The sequence below is a fragment of the Scyliorhinus canicula genome, chromosome 12 (genome assembly GCF_902713615.1).
Source record: "Scyliorhinus canicula chromosome 12, sScyCan1.1, whole genome shotgun sequence".
Lineage (NCBI taxonomy): Eukaryota > Metazoa > Chordata > Chondrichthyes > Carcharhiniformes > Scyliorhinidae > Scyliorhinus > Scyliorhinus canicula.
In genome coordinates, this window is record NC_052157.1 from 44,615,777 (window position 1) to 44,631,466 (window position 15,690).

The following is a 15,690-nucleotide window of genomic DNA, read 5'->3' on the forward strand; positions in this document are numbered from 1 at the left end:
AGACCGTGAAAATGACTGTCCTCCCCAGATTTTTGTTTGTCTTTCAGTGCCTCCCCATCTTCATCCCTAAGGCCTTTTTTAAGCGGGTGAGTAGGATCATTACGGGCTTTGTGTGGGCAAATAAGACCCCGCGGGTAAGGAGATCGCTGTTGGAGCGCAGTCGGGGGGTGGGTTGGCGCTGCCGAACTTTCGCAACTACTACTGGGCGGCCAATATAGCTATGATTAGGAAGTGGGCGATGTGTTTGGGGGGGGGGGGGGGGGGGGGGGGGGTAAGCATCTGGAGGCGGCATCATGTAAAGGTACTAGTCTGGGAGCTTTGATAACAGCTCCGTTGCTGCTCTCGTCGACCCGTTACTCCACAGGTCCGGTGGTGGTGGCGACACTGCGGATCTGGGGACAGTAGAGGAGGTACAAGAGGGTGGAGGGAGCGTCGGTCTGGACCCCGATATGCAACAATCACAGGTTTGTCCCGGGTAGGATGGATGGTGGGTTCCAGAGCTGGCAGAGGGCAGGCATCAGAAGAGTGGGAGATCTGTTCATAGACGGAAGCTTTCCCAGTTTGAAGGCGCTAGAGGACAAATTTAATCTGCTGACAGGAAACGCCTTTAAATATCTGCAAGTACGAGCCTTCCTGAAAAAACAGGTAGTGGCCTTTCCGACGCTGCCACCACTGAGGATACAGGACAGGGTGGTCTCCGGCACCTGGGTGGGGGAGGGGAGGGTGTCGGATATCTATCAGGAACTACAGGAGGTGGAGGAAACCCAAGTGGAGGAGCTCAAAGGCAAGTGGGCAGAGGAGCTAGGTGAGGAGTTGGAAGCGGGTCTGTGGGGAGAGGTCCTGGGCAGGGTTAATTCTCCTCATCATGTGCCAGGCTCAGTCTAATTCAATTTAAGTTGGTCCACCGGGCACACATGACGGCAGCGAAAATGAGCAAGTTTTTTGGTGTAGAAGACAGTTGTATGAGGTGCAAGGGCAGCCCTGCAATCCATGTCCACATGTTTTGGGCATGCTCGGAGCTTCGAATGTTCTGGCAAGGGTTCGTGAGGGCAATGTCCAAGGTGCTTAACACACGGGTGGTGCCGAGTCCAGAGATAGCGATCCTTGGAGTGTCAGAAGAGTTCAGGGGGCGAAAGAGGCCAACGTCTTGGCCTTTGCCTCCCTACTAGCCCGGAGACGGATTTTATTAATGTGGAGGGACTCAAAGCCCCCGAGTGTAGAGACTTGGGTTACCGACATGGCTGGGTTTCTCAGCCTCGAGAAAATAAAGTTTGCCTTAAGAGGGTCTACGCTAGGATTCTCTCAGAGGTGGCAGCCGTTCGTCGACTTTCTCAGGGAATATTAAAATGTCAGCAGTACAGTAGTCCCCCGTTATACCGCGCTCCGCAATACCGCGGTTCGCGATATACCGCGGGAGGGCTTATGGACCCCAACTGTCAGTTGTGTCAATTTCAGCGGCCGGCTGATTATTTCAGTGAGAGCAGCTTCCCTCTCTGGATCAAAGTGAGCCGGCCGCTGAAATTGACACTGCCGGCTGCTCTCTCCCTCCAATCAGAAACATTAAAACTTAAAAGTTGGATTGGAGGGAGAGAGCAGCCGGCAGTGTCAATTTCAGCGGCCGGCTCACTTTGATCCGGAGAGGGAAGCTGCTCTCTCACTGAAACAATCACCCGGCCGCTGCAATTGACACTGCCGAGGGGGGGGCGGGTGTTGGGGGGGGGGGGGGGGGGGAGAAGAGGGGGGCGGGTGTTGGGGGGGGGGAGAAGAAGGGGGGCGGGTGTTGGGGGGGGGGGAGAAGAGGGGGGCGGGTGTTGGGGGGGGGAGAAGAGGGGGGCGGGTGTTGGGGGGGGGGGAGAAGAGGGGGGGCGGGTTTTGGGGGGGAGAAGAGGGGGGGCGGGTGTTGGGGGGGGAGAAGAGGGGGGCGGGTGTTGGGGGGGAGAGGAGGGGGGGCGGGTGTTGGGGGGGAGAGGAGGGGGGGCGGGGTGTTGGGGGGGAGAAGAGGGGGGCGGGTGTTGGGGGGGAGAGGAGGGGGGCGGGTGTGGGGGAGAGGAGGGGGGCGGGTGTGGGGGAGACCCCCCTGGGGGTGTGGGGGAGAGAGGGGGGCCCTGCGGGTGTTGCGGGAGAGAGGGGGGCCCTGCGGGTGTTGGGGGGGGAAGAGGTGGGGGGGCGGGTGTTGGGGGGGAGCGGGTGTGGGTGTGTGTCGGGGAGACCCCCCTGGGGGTGTGGGGGAGAGAGGGTGGACCTGCGGGTGTTGGGGGAGAGAGGAGGGCCCTGCGGGTGTTGGGGGAGAGAGGGGGGCCCTGCGGGTGTTGGGGGACGGGGGAGGAGAGGGGGGGGGGAGGAGAGGGGGGGGGAGGGAGGGGGAGGGGGCGAGCCGGAGGGTGTGGGGGGAGAGGGGTCTAGTTGGAGGATGTGGGGGGAGAGGGGGCGAACCGGAGGGTGTGGGGGGAGAGGGGTCTAGTTGGAGGATGTGGGGGGGAGAGGGGGCGAACCGGAGGGTGTGGGGGGGAGAGGGGTCTAGTTGGAGGATGTGGGGGGAGAGGAGGCGAGCCGGAGGGTGTGGGGGGGAGAGGGGTCTAGTTGGAGGATGTGAGGGGAGAGGGGGCAAGCCGGAGGGTGTGGGGGAGAGGGGGCGAGCCGGAGGGTGTTGGGGGGAGAGGGGGCGAGCCGGAGGGTGTGGGGGGAGAGGGGGCGAGCCGGAGGGTGTTGGGAGGGAGAGGGGGGTGAGCCGGAGGGTGTGGGGGAGAGGGGGCGAGCCGGAGGGTGTGGGGGGGAGAGGGGGTGAGCCGGAGGGTGTGGGGGGAGAGGGGGCGAGCCGGAGGGTGTTGGGGGGAGAGGGGGCGAGCCGGAGGGTGTGGGGGGAGAGGGGGCGAGCCGGAGGGTGTTGGCAGGGAGAGGGGGCGAGCCGGAGGGTGTGGGGGGAGAGGGGGCGAGCCGGAGGGTGTGGGGGGGAGAGGGGGCGAGCCGGAGGGTGTGGGGGGAGAGGGGGCGAGCCGGAGGGTGTTGGGGGGGAGAGGGGGCGAGTCGGAGGGTGTGGGGGGAGAGGGGTCTAGTTGGAGGATGCGGGGGGAGAGGGGGCAAGCCGGAGGAAAAAAAAAGAAATTGATACTGCCGGCTGCTCTCTCCCTCCAATCAGAAACATTAAAACTTAAAAGTTGGATTGGAGGGAGAGAGCAGCCGGCAGTGTCAATTTCAGCGGCCGGCTGATTTCAGTGAGAGCAGCTTCCTTCTCCGGATCAAAATGAGCCGGCCGCTGAAATTTTAATTGGATCCACGATGGGGGTTTTAAATTTATTTAAAAATCTATGCTAGCGCTTCCCATTGTGAGTCTACGGGGGTCTGACCTCTCCCCCCGCCCCCCCGTAGACTCACAATGGCAAGCGCTAGCATAGATTTTTAAATAAATTTAAAACCCCCATCATGGATATCCGCGGCTCGGATACAACGCGGGTGGCTGTCTTGGACCCCAACACCCGCTTTATAAAGGGGGACTACTGTAGCAGCAATGTGTGTGTGTGTGGGGGGTGGGGGGGAGTGTTTCATTAGGATGGTGTGGGAAGACTGGGTCGAATGGGGTAATGTCTATTTAATTGTTATTGTATATTCTCTTTTTGCACTATGTTAATGTTCACTCTAGTTTGTTTTGTTATTAAGGTTACTACTGTTTTATTATGAAAAATTCTGCAAAACCTTAATAATACTTTAAAAGAAAACTACATAATCGGCTATAAAATATGTTAGACATCCTGGGGTTGTAAAAGATGCCACATAAATGCAAATTATTTTTATATTATGCTGTTTGCTGGAAGAATGTACTCTCCTGATTTACCCCACGCTCTTTGACGCAGACATAAGAGATTATCTTCCAGGTGGGAGAAACTTGTCGACTGGAAGATCAGGATGGAGGTTTTGTCTAGTAGTGTACACAATTTTGCATCCATTTTTAATTAGTTTCCTGAGAATCCTGTAGAGGATACTCACAGATTCGTAATGTCTGCATTCAGGAGGTGAGGCTTCCTACCAGTAGCACCAAGGTGATATGTTCTTTCCAACCTCCAACTTGCAGTTAATGCTGCCTCCAGTTTATACATGCGAAATTCAGTCATCATTGTTTGATGGAGCAAATACTACTGAACACAAACAGGCTAATTTTCCCAATGGTACCGTTCATTACACAACGGGCTGTTCTGATAGTCTCATTACAATTACAAACAAAGCATTCCACATTTGTGAAAGTAATCGAACAAATCCTACACTAATTTCTGTCATTCATTGGCTGTGAAGTGCTTTTGGATGACCCCAGGTCATGCCTTATAAATACAAATCTCTCTCTCGCTCATTCTCAAGCTGCATTAGCCTAGTAATTCATATTAGTGCATCATTTAAAAGGTTAATGTAACTTGGGTTAAACTTTCCATCATTTTTAAGCATGTAGGATTCCAGGAATGGTGATGTATTATTTGCTGCTTCCCACATGCAGTGGACCATCTTGTGGAATGGGAGGGTCAATCGGTGATGTTGGCACTTGCCAGAAACCCATTTGATCCCCTGCAGCATTGCAACAGAACTGCAAAATTGACAGTTTTCCTGTACAGTGTAGCTTCAAGGCACTGGGAAGGTAGAAGTGAGGAGGAGACAACACTTCTTGAGGCAGTGATGGGGAAGTGGGCCAATCCTCTGACCTCCAGGGAACCGCTGGTGCTACCAGTGTGGGAGATAGTAACACAAAGAGCAAACATTTTCCAAAGTGACAAGACTAAAGGATGTAAGGAAGATGATGTTGTGCCGAAAGAAATATATAAAAGTGAAATGAATGAAATGAAAATTGCTTATTGTCACGAGTAGGCTTCAAATGAAGTTACTGTGAAAAGCCCCTAGTCACCATATTCCGGCACCTGTTCGGGGAGGCTGTTACGGGAGGTGACGATATGTGGATTTTCTCATGTGAACATGTAATAAAGGCTTTTATCCTTATGCGCTGATATAGTCTAGCTGACACAGAAAGGTTAGTCGATGTTTTACTGGTATGAAAGAATGTACAGTATGTAGGGAATTAAAGCAGGATGTTTCACCACAAAGTGGAAATAAATACGCTGTGATCATCGTCAGGTGTCAGAAACTGCACGCACTTCACTTTCCTTTGGGAAGCTGTTGATGTGTAAGGGATAGAGATGGCTGGCGCAAATGCTGAGGCAAACGGAAGCAACAAGTGGAGGAAAATTAAGCAAGTTGGAATTATTGTGTATTCATAGTGATTATTCCCTGTATTGGCTTTTTCAAAGTTTGGCATGCTATACATGTCACTGAATCACAGCTTCCAATGACTGTCATTAAACCTTTAATATAGAAACAAACATTTGATGTATTTTATTTTTATTCATGGGATATGGATGCCGCTGACGAGGTCAGCATTTATTGCCCATCCCTAATTGCCCTTGAGAAGATGGTGGTGAGCTGCCTTCTTGAACGTCTGCAGTCTATGTGATGTAGGTGCACCAAAGTGCTGTGTCGGGAGGGAATTCCAGGATTTTGACCCAACTAGTGAAGGAATGGCACCATATTTCCAAGTCAGGATAGTGAACGGCATAAAGGGGAATTTCCAGCTGGTTTTCATTTGTGTCTGGTGCCCTTGTCTTTCTAGCCGGTAGAGATTGTGGGGTTGGAAGGTGCTGCCTAAGGACCCTTGGTGAGTTCCTGCAGTGCATCTTGTAGATATTACACTATGCATTGGTGGTGGAGTGAGTGAATGTTTGTGGGTGGGGTGCAAATCAAGCAGGCAGCTTTATCCTGGATGGTCTGAAGCCTCTGTAGTGCTGCGGAGCCGTACTCATCCAGGCAAGGAGAGAGTATTCCATCACTCTCCTGACTTGTACGTTGTAGATGGTGGGCAGGCTTTGAGGAGTCAGGAGATGAGTTAGTCACCACAGGATTCCTAGCCTCTGATCTTCTCTTTAACCACAGTATTTATATGGTTAGTCCAGTTCAGTTTCTGGCCAATGATGAGCCCTCAGGAAGTTAATAGTAGGAGATTCAACAACGATAATAACATTGAATGTCAAATGACGATGGTTAGATTTTCCCTGGTTGGAGATGGTCACTACCTCGCACTTATGCGCATTGACAAATGGAATGGTAGCATTTATAGCTAAAGGAATAGAGTATAAAGGAAGTGTTGTTGGAACTGTAGAAGGCATTGATGAGCGAGATAGATCTAGCCGGCTTATTTGAGGAAAGATGTAGTGACATTGGAGGCAGTTCAGAGGAGGTTCACTAGATTGATTCCAGAGATGAGAAGTTTGGTTTATGAAGGGAGATTGAGCAACTTAGGCCTATACTCTCGAGCGTTTAGAAGAACGAGGGAAGATCAAATTGATAACAAGATGATAAAAGATATGGATAAAGTAGATGTGGAGTGGATGCTTCCTCTTGTGGGGCATTCTAGAACAGGAGGACATAGTTTCAGGATAAGGGGTAGAAAATTTAAAACCGATGAGGAGAAACTACTTCTCCCAAAGGATCATTAATCTGTGGACTTCGCTATCCCATAGTGCGGTGGATGCTGAGGCAGTGAGTAAATTTAAGGAGGAATTAGATCGATTTTTAGTTAGTAATGGATTGAAGGATTACAGAGAACAGGCCATAATGAGATCAGCCATGATTGTATTGAATGGTGGAGCAGGCTCGAGGGGCTAAATTGCCTACTCCTGCTCCTCATTCTTGTGTTCCAAGAAATAACTATTCTGCCTAATTCTACCTTCCAGCTCTTGGTCTGTAGCCATGTGGGTAACAGCTTCGAACACAAATCTAGTATTCTTATTAATAATGGGAATTCTTGATTAACCAAGGGAACAGGGGTTCTTGGGAGAAGATAGGAGAATGGGGTTGAGGAACATTTCATCCATGATTGAAATGGGCCGTATGGCCTAATTCTGCTCTTATATCTTATGCTCTTATGTGGTGCGAATGTTACTTGCCACATGATCCCAAACCTTGATATTCAGGTCTTGCTAAATTGAACAACTGCTTCAGTATCTGAGGAGACGCAAATGCCACTGAACATTGTGCAATAATCATAGAACATAGAACAGTACAGCACAGAACAGGCCCTTCAGCCCTCGATGTTGTGCCGAGCAATGATCACCCTACTTAAACCCACGTAACCCGTATACCCGTAACCCAACAATCCCCCCATTAACCTTACACTACGGGCAATTTAGCATGGCCAATCCACCTAACCCGCACATCTTTGGACTGTGGGAGGAAACCGGAGCACCCGGAGGAAACCCACGCACACACGGGGAGGACGTGCAGACTCCACACAGACAGTGACCCAGCCGGGAATCGAACCTGGGACCCTGGAGCTGTGAAGCATTGATGCTAACCACCATGCTACCGTGAGGCCCCCAGCGAACATCCTCACTTCTGATCATTGTACAAGACCTCAGTACGATTGCCAGAATATTGTCAGGGCCCATAGCCTTGCAATATCCCAATGCCGTATACCGTTTCTTGACATCATGTGGAATGAATCGAATTTGCTGAAGACTGGCATCTGTGAAACTGAGGACCTCCGGAGAAGGCCAGGATGGGTAACCCACTCGGCACTTCTGGGTGAAGGTTGTTGCAAATGCTTTAACCTTATCTGATGTGAGATTGAAATTTCTCTTCTATCTCTCTTGCCTCACTGAGCACTGACCACATGGTGGGAAAAACTACGGATGTGATCACTCGGCCATGTTGTGGCTTGCATCAATGGCCGCGGCGCAACATAGCCAGTAAATGCCGGGAGACACCTGGCTCATTACGCCTTGTGAGATCTATCGCGCTCTTGCAAGACATCGCAATCACCTTTTGGCAAATCTGCATATTAGAGTGAGACAGACAGATAGTTGGAATCTACCCCATTCGCCTCGGAAATCTTGAGTGAGTGCCGTCTCCACTACCGGGGACCAGGCGGAATGGCATTCGTGGGGGTCTCCCAGGGGGAGGAGTTCTGACTCACTGGGCTCTGGGCCTGCTCATTGCTGAGGGGGGACACATGCACCAGACGGCCAGCATTCTGAACATCCCGGCATTTCTTAAAGCCAGTAGCGTGTTGCGAACCACTTACCATGATTGGGAACGCCACGGCCAATAGCCCCCCTCCCCGCCCTCCTGACACTCGCCTGCGACCCACCCACGGGTCATGACCCTGACGTTTAAAATGTCTGGCATAAAGAGAGCCCTTCTTGCAACTGAGCGGCACTGCCTCCACTTTCGCAGATGTCTAAAAGTGAAACCACTTACTGAGCTGCTCTGTAACTTGCCTATCGATTCAAGTCTGCACAATTTCCCTGCACCTTTTCCTTCATTTTCACCTTTTTAAATCCATTCTGTTTAGGAAAGAAAATCTTATCTGGTCGTGTGCCTTTCAAAGCCTCGGGACTTTCCAAAGCACTCCACTAGTGAAGTCCTTTTGCAGCACAGTTATTATTGTAGGATAAGGCAGCAGCCAGTTTAAGTGCAGCAAGTTACCAAGAGATATCTGATTTGGTTGAGTTGTTGATTGTGGGCTAAATATTAGCCAGGACACTGGGCAAATTCCCAGAGCCTTGGGATCTTCTATGCCAGCCTTGTTTCGTTCTTATCTGAAAGACGTTACTTCAAACTCTACAGCACTTCCTCAGTATTGCACTGGTGTTGGTGTATCAGCCGAGATATGACCTTGTGTCTCTTGAATCCGCAGTCTTCTGATTCAAAAGTGTAAGTGTTCCCCAGAGGCATGGCTGACACCTTTAGGCTTCAAAGGCGACTAATAGCAATGCTTTCAGATATCCCCCCCCCCCCCCATTGTAAAACAGTATTTTTAATTCTGTGTATTCTTGTGCTTTATTTGTAATTTCTCACTCTTAACATGTTGCTTAGATTCTTTGCATCCTGTACCTGGAATTAATGCTGATGAGCTGACCAAAGAAAATTAGATGCTTTCACTTCCGTTTAAGTCCAGTTGTAACCCAGCAATAGCTGGTTTCACACTCATGCCAAAAGAACAATGTCCAGAAGATAAAGCAGAACACAATGGATTTCACTCCTTTAATGGGGTATTTACACCAGAGCTGAGAAATATGCTTAACTGCTGCCATCTGTTGGTAAAATATCAAATTGCATGCAGTGAACAACTTACAAACTTCATCATAGAATTTACAGTGCAGAAGGAGACCAAGGTCACCGGTCCTCGGAAAGAGCACCCTATCCAAGCCCACACCTCCACCCTATGCCAGTAACCCCACCCAACCTTTTTAGACACTAAGGGCAATTTAACATGGCCAATCCACTTAACCTGGACATCTTTGGACTGTGGTAGGAAACCGGAGCACCAGGAGTAAACCCTTGCAGACACGGGCAGACTCTGCACAGACAGTGACCCTAGCTGGGAATTGAACCTGGGATTCTGGAGCTGTGAGGCAATTATGCTAACCACTGTGCTACCGTGCTGCCCTATCTTCAACAGTGGGAACTCCGAAAACCCTGGACGGGATTCTCCGTCCAATGATGCCGGAATTGGGACACGCAATCAGGCGGAGAATCGCCTGTCAGCCGAAGATCGAGGCTGGTGCTGGGCGCCCTATAGATAGCCATGCTCTCGTGCCTCGACAGTGGCATGAATGAAGAAAGAACACTACAGCAGAGGAACAGGCCCTTCAGCCCGCCAAGCCTGTGCTGACCATTGTTCCTGCCTAAACTAAAACCGTATCCACTTATGCAGTCCGTATCCTTCCATTCCCATCCTATTCATATATTTGTCTAGAAGCACCTTAAATGCCTCTATCATGCCTGCGCCCACTACCTCTCCAGGCAGCGCGTTCCATATATTTATCACCCTCTGTGTAAAAACATTACTTCAAACATCTGTTTTAAACTTTTCCCCGTGCACTTTAAACCTATGTCCCCTAGTGCTTGACTCTTCGACCCTAGGAAAGAGCATCTGACTATCTACTCTGTCCATGCCACTCATAATCTTGTAAACCTCTATCAGGATGCCTCTCTACATCCGTCGTTCCAGTGAGAACAAACCGGAGTTTATCTAACCTCTCCTAATGGCTAATGGCCTCCATACCAGGCAACATCCTAGTAAACCGCTTCTGTACCCTCCCCATAGCATCCACATCCTTCTGATAGTGTGGCGACCAGAATTGTACACAATATTCCAAATGATGCCTAACTAAGGTCCAGTACAGCTGCAACATGACTAGCCAATTTTTATGTTCAATGCCCTGACCGATGAAGACCAGCATGCCGTATGTCTTCCTGACCACCTTATCCACTTGCGTTGCCGTTTTCAGTGATCAGTGCTTTCCACGCCGCACGCCGGTGGGGGTATGCAAATTATACAATAAACAGCGTTGACATATCACTAATGGGCCCGACCTGGAAACTTCTGGGCCCCCGCGATGCTCCACCTCCGGTAGGAGGAATTACCAACAGCGAGGTTCACTTGTGGTATTTAAAACCAGGAAATGGGCGCCATGGCAGCTGAGGGAGAGAGAGGGGGTACTAAAAGTGTCCAACATCACTATAGTATGCTGACAGTTGTACTGTTGGCCGGAGGGGCTTCGGCCATGGCTGGAGGAAGTAGCGGGGGGTGTCCAGGAGTGTGCTTTGGGGTTGGGGTGGACGGTACGGACCACAATTGCAGCAGCCAGCAATGCAGCCATGCAACTGCCCACTGGGAACTTTGCGTCACGGAGCCGCTCCGCTTGGTGCCCTCTGGCGTCAGCCGACCCATCAGTGGGATGGGTGTGCTCCTGCGCAACCAGTGCTGTCTTCCTGACTGGGATGAGGATGTGTGGTGAGTGGAGTGCCTTAACTGCAGCTCCTGCTTGCCAGGCTCTCGAGTGCCAATCCTGACCCTGGTGAATCACAGGCCAGCATTTGTTGGAATTGCGCTAGTTCCACGTAGCGCCTGTGCTAGCCCAATAGGATGCCCTGATTTGCTCCGGGACTGGTGCCGCTTTCGGAGCTGTCGAACTCGCGCGATTCAGTCCCCAGCGTCAACACTTAGGGCGGAATTCTCCCATCGGGAGACAAACAGGCGACGCCGGAGTGAAACCCGGAGTGTTTCTCTCCGGTGTTGGAGACCGCTCCTCGCCCCCTATTTTCTCCTCCTCCTCCTCCTCCCCCCTCCCCCCCCCCCCCCCCCCCCCCCCCCCCCCTCCCCCCAGCGGCGCGCATGAATTCCGCGCACTGGGCCTTGACGCTTGCATCAAAGCGGCGTGCCGGAATGTCGCGGCAGGTGGCGCCGAAATGACGTCAGCCGCGCATGCGCGGTTGCCGTCTTCCCCTCCGCTGCCCTGCAAGACATGGCGGCTTGATCTTGCGGGGCGGTGGAGGGAAAAGAGTGCGTCTTTTAGAGACGCCGGCCCGACGATCGGTGGGCACCGATCGCGGGCCAGACATCTGCTCAGCACGCCCGTGGTGCTCAATCCTCCCTCCGCCCCCAACAGGCCCCACACCCACCGGTTGCGCGCTGTTCACGCCGGCGGCGATCAGGTGTGGTTGGCGCCGGCATGAACCGGTCGGGTTCGGCAGGCCGCTCGGCCCATCTGGGCCAGAGAATCGCCGGTCGCCGTGAGAAACTACGAGCGCCGATTCTCCGAGCGGCCTGTCGCAAAAAGCGACATGCCATTTTGGGGATGGCAATTCGCCCGGCCCTCCCGCGATTCTCCCCCTCGGCGTGGGGTGCGGAGAATCGCGCCCACAGTCTCGGAAATTGAGATTCCTCGTTCCTGCGTCTGCTCCTGCCCATGAATAGTGCAATTCTGGTTGTGACTTTATTGAATAATCAAAATGCTAAATGCAGATGAGACAAATGTACCTTGCCCTTATTATTGTATATCTGTACACCCATGCCTGTAAGTTGGAATCAGCAATCTGGTAGACCTGGTCCTGTCCATCTCTTGAGGACATAGTCACAAGGGTAGGCCATTCAGTATGTCAAGCCTGTTTTGTCACACAGTGACATTGTATCTGTATCTTAACTCCATTTACCTTTTTTGCTTCCATAACCCTTAACCACATTGCCTACTGATCTCCATTTTGAAATTTTCAGTTCTTCGAAGCACACCAGCTTTCTGTGGGAGAGAGTTTCAGATTTCTACTGCCAGTTATGTGAGGAGGTTCTTGATGTTACCACCCCTGAAAGTCTTATTTCTGTCTTTTTATGTTACTTTGGCAAGGTGCACAGTGGTGAGCACTGATGTCTCACAGCGCCTGGGACCCAGGTTCAATTCCGTCCTTGGGTGACTGTGTGAAGTTTGCACTTTCTCCCCATGTCTGCGTGAGTTTCCTCCGGGTGCTCCGCTTTCCTCCCACAGTACAAAGGTGTGTAGGTTAGGTGGATTGGACATGCTAAAACTGCCCCTTAGTGTCCAGAAATGTGTAGATTAGGTAAGGTTATGAGGATAGGGGAGGGATTGGACTTAGATTGGGTTCTCATTCAGATGGTCTTGCAGCCACAATGGGCTGAATGCGTTCTTTCTGCACTGTACGAATTCTATAGTTCTGTGGTCACCTTGTTCTGGACCCCACCAAATGTAATTGCATATCAATATTTGTATATATCCATCTACTGTACCAAGAGTTTAATAACCTTAATCACGTTAATTAAATCAATCCCGAATGTTCAATATTCTCAAAGCCCCATCACCCCACCCCAGGCCAAGGTATTTCGACTCGGGTGTCCAGAACTTTTTAAAATAAATTTAGAGTACACAATTCATTTTTTCCAATTAAGGGGCAATTTAGCATGGCCAATCCAACTACCCTGCACATCTTTGGGTTGTGGGGGTGAATGTGCAAACTCCACAGGGACAGTGACCCAGGGCCGGGATCGAAACTGGGACCTCAGCGGCGTGATGCAGCAATGATAAAGGTGTTCAGAACTTAGCACAGTGTGCTAAATTAGGTTCAACAAGACTGTTATGCAACTATAACATAACTTCCATCCCTTTATATTCAGGCCCCATCAGATAAAGGCCAACATTCCAATAATCTTTTAAATTATTATCCTTCTGTACCTGTCCACTCGGTTTTAGTGATTCTGTATTTGGATCTGTAAATATCTTTGCTGTGCCACAGTTCCTATATTTTCACCACTTTGAAAGAGTAGGTCCAAAGTTGATAATTTTTCCCACACACATAGTATGTTAATACTCCTTTGCAATTATCTGCTCTCACTATTTTGTGTGCCTCCTAAATTGGTGCCATTAGTAAATTTGGATCTATGTCTCTGTATTCGTTCATATAAGTCATTTATAATATGGTGAAAAGCTGAGGCCCCAGTACAGATCCCCGGGGGACACCACCAGTCACCCAGTAGGAATACCATTCTTCCAACTCTGTCTCCTACTTCCTAGCTAGTTTTCTACCCATGTTAAAAGGTTTCCTCCAATTCTTTGCAGGATTAATTTTTGTTCAGGGTCTCTAATCAAATGCCTTCTGGAACTACATCTAAATAATGCGAGAGACATTCCCTTAACTGCCATGTTAGTTACCACCTCAAAGAATTAATAAGGCTCTATAATTTACCCTTTACAAATTCACGCTGGCTTACTCTGATCAGTTTGTTTTTTGAAGAGCTCAGTCACTTTATTCCTAATAGTAGATTGCAGAATTTATGCACAACAGACTAATAGGCTGGTAATTTCCCAGTTTATCTCTCTTACCCTTCTTAAATAGTTGAATGAGGTTGACAGTTTTCCAATCTAAGAGGACATTTCATGGGTTAAGTGAACTGTGGAAAATCATGACTAAAACATCGATAATTTCCTCACCCAGTTTTTTTTAAATACCCTTGGGTGGCAGCCCAGGTCCTGAGATGTGTCTGTCTCCATTACCATCCTTTTGCTTCTTAAATCCCTCTCCTTGATTTATTTTTACCTTTTCTCCTATCTGGTACTTTCTCCTACCTTTTGTTGTGAAGACTGGTACGAAGCAAGTTTTTTGACAAGTCTGTAATTTCCTGATTTACTGTTACAGTGTCACCTGTCTCAGTCTTTAAGAGGTCCCGAGCAGCATTGTGGGTGTGTCTATGCCACATTGGCGGCAAAAGAACAAAAATTAAGCTCACCACCACCTGAGGGGCAATTAGAGATGGGCAATAAATCATGGCCTAGCTGGCGATGCCCACATCCCACTCATGTAATTTTTAAAAAATTGTTTCTTAAACCTCATTGATCAGTGAAGTATGCAACCGGAGACGTTCTCTAGTTTAGTCCATTGGTCTTTGTACAGTTAGCTGATTGCCCACTTTGGCTCGGGCTGGAAATCAAGTCAGGGTTCCCAAACTGTCACTGCCCAGTGGAATCCCAGTTGGAAAATAAATTTATTGAAACAAAAGCAGTCGTGGTTTGAAAGTTAATTTGAACATTTTACTTAGTCAGCCTTTCAGCATCTAGCTCTCCAATAGGCCTTGCTCTGATTGGTCTATTTGATTTTTCTAATTCTTTTTAAAATGTGCGCGATCGAACTAGCATTTGCCAGTCACTTGGCGGCCGCCAGCTTCGCTGAACCACTGACATAACCATCTCAAACTTTGAGTTCCCCATTTCTCGTATCAGCCTCCCCGGACAGGCGCCAGAATGTGGCGACTAGGGGCTTTTCACAGTAACTTCATTGAAGCCTACTTGTGACAATAAGCGATTTTCATTTCATTTCATTTCCAAACACTACATTCCTTTCCTTCTGGCCCCTTGTGCAATCCCCTATCTGGTACCTCACTATTGACAGTTGGATCTTCTCTCTATTTTTTTGCTGCTTTTAGCTTTTTTGTGAAGTAAAGAAATAAATGTTTCCGTCGCCAAGCATCATATTAATACAGATTATTGTCAGTGTTGTGGGTGTATCACTGTCATAGTGATGCACTTTTAACACACTCCAGGTCCCCAGTGGGAGGTGGGGTAGCATTGGTGCAGTGGGATTAACTGGCTTGGGTTTGGTTCTTGCGCTGAGGACCCCCTTCTGTTCAACAGGAGATCAGTGGTGATTTGTGCTCTCATTGGCATCAAGGCATCGCTTGATCTGCAGGTGTGTGTTGCATAGTTTATGGAAAGTGGCCTTGTTCGTTAGGGCTCCAGGTAAGGCAGGCACCTCATTAATTTTACTATACATCAGGTTAAAAAAACAAATGAAGAGAGGAGGGAACTCAAGGGAGCTACAGAGAGAAGCACAGAGGGAGGGGGCGGAAACCCCTCCCCCCCCCCCCCCCCCCCCCGTGCCCAAACCCACAAGGCAGGCAGCAGTAAATAAAAAGGGAAGGGGAGGGTAAAGGGGGGGAATAGGAGCCAGGGGACAGTACACCCTGAACAAAAAAGGAGGATACCAAGGAGGGGGTGCGGGGGAGAGGGGGGAGGAAGACGCACCAAGACAGGCAATATCAATATGCATATAACAATCACGTGCTGTAAACATTAAATGTAAAGTGCTACTGTGTATAAATTGAAAATACCAACAAAACTATTTTTAAAAGAAACAAATGACAGGTTTTGAATGACCTTTACTATTACTTTGTCCTCTCTGATTAAATTCATTTCAAATTTCAAAACCTTAAGATGAGATAAGCTGAACCAAAACGTGATATCTTTGAGACTTAATTTTTTTTCCTGAAATTTTTGTCTTTGTTCCTTCTTTTTGTCCAAGCTTAGTACTTAGGTG

At 49.6% G+C, this 15,690-nt stretch overlaps 1 protein-coding gene across 1 annotated transcript in view; it reads left to right on the forward strand.

The window, feature by feature from the left end:
- The window catches only part of efl1 (elongation factor like GTPase 1), a 405,088-nt gene that overhangs the window by 122,335 nt on the left and 267,063 nt on the right, over positions 1–15,690 (forward strand). The window lies entirely within an intron of this gene.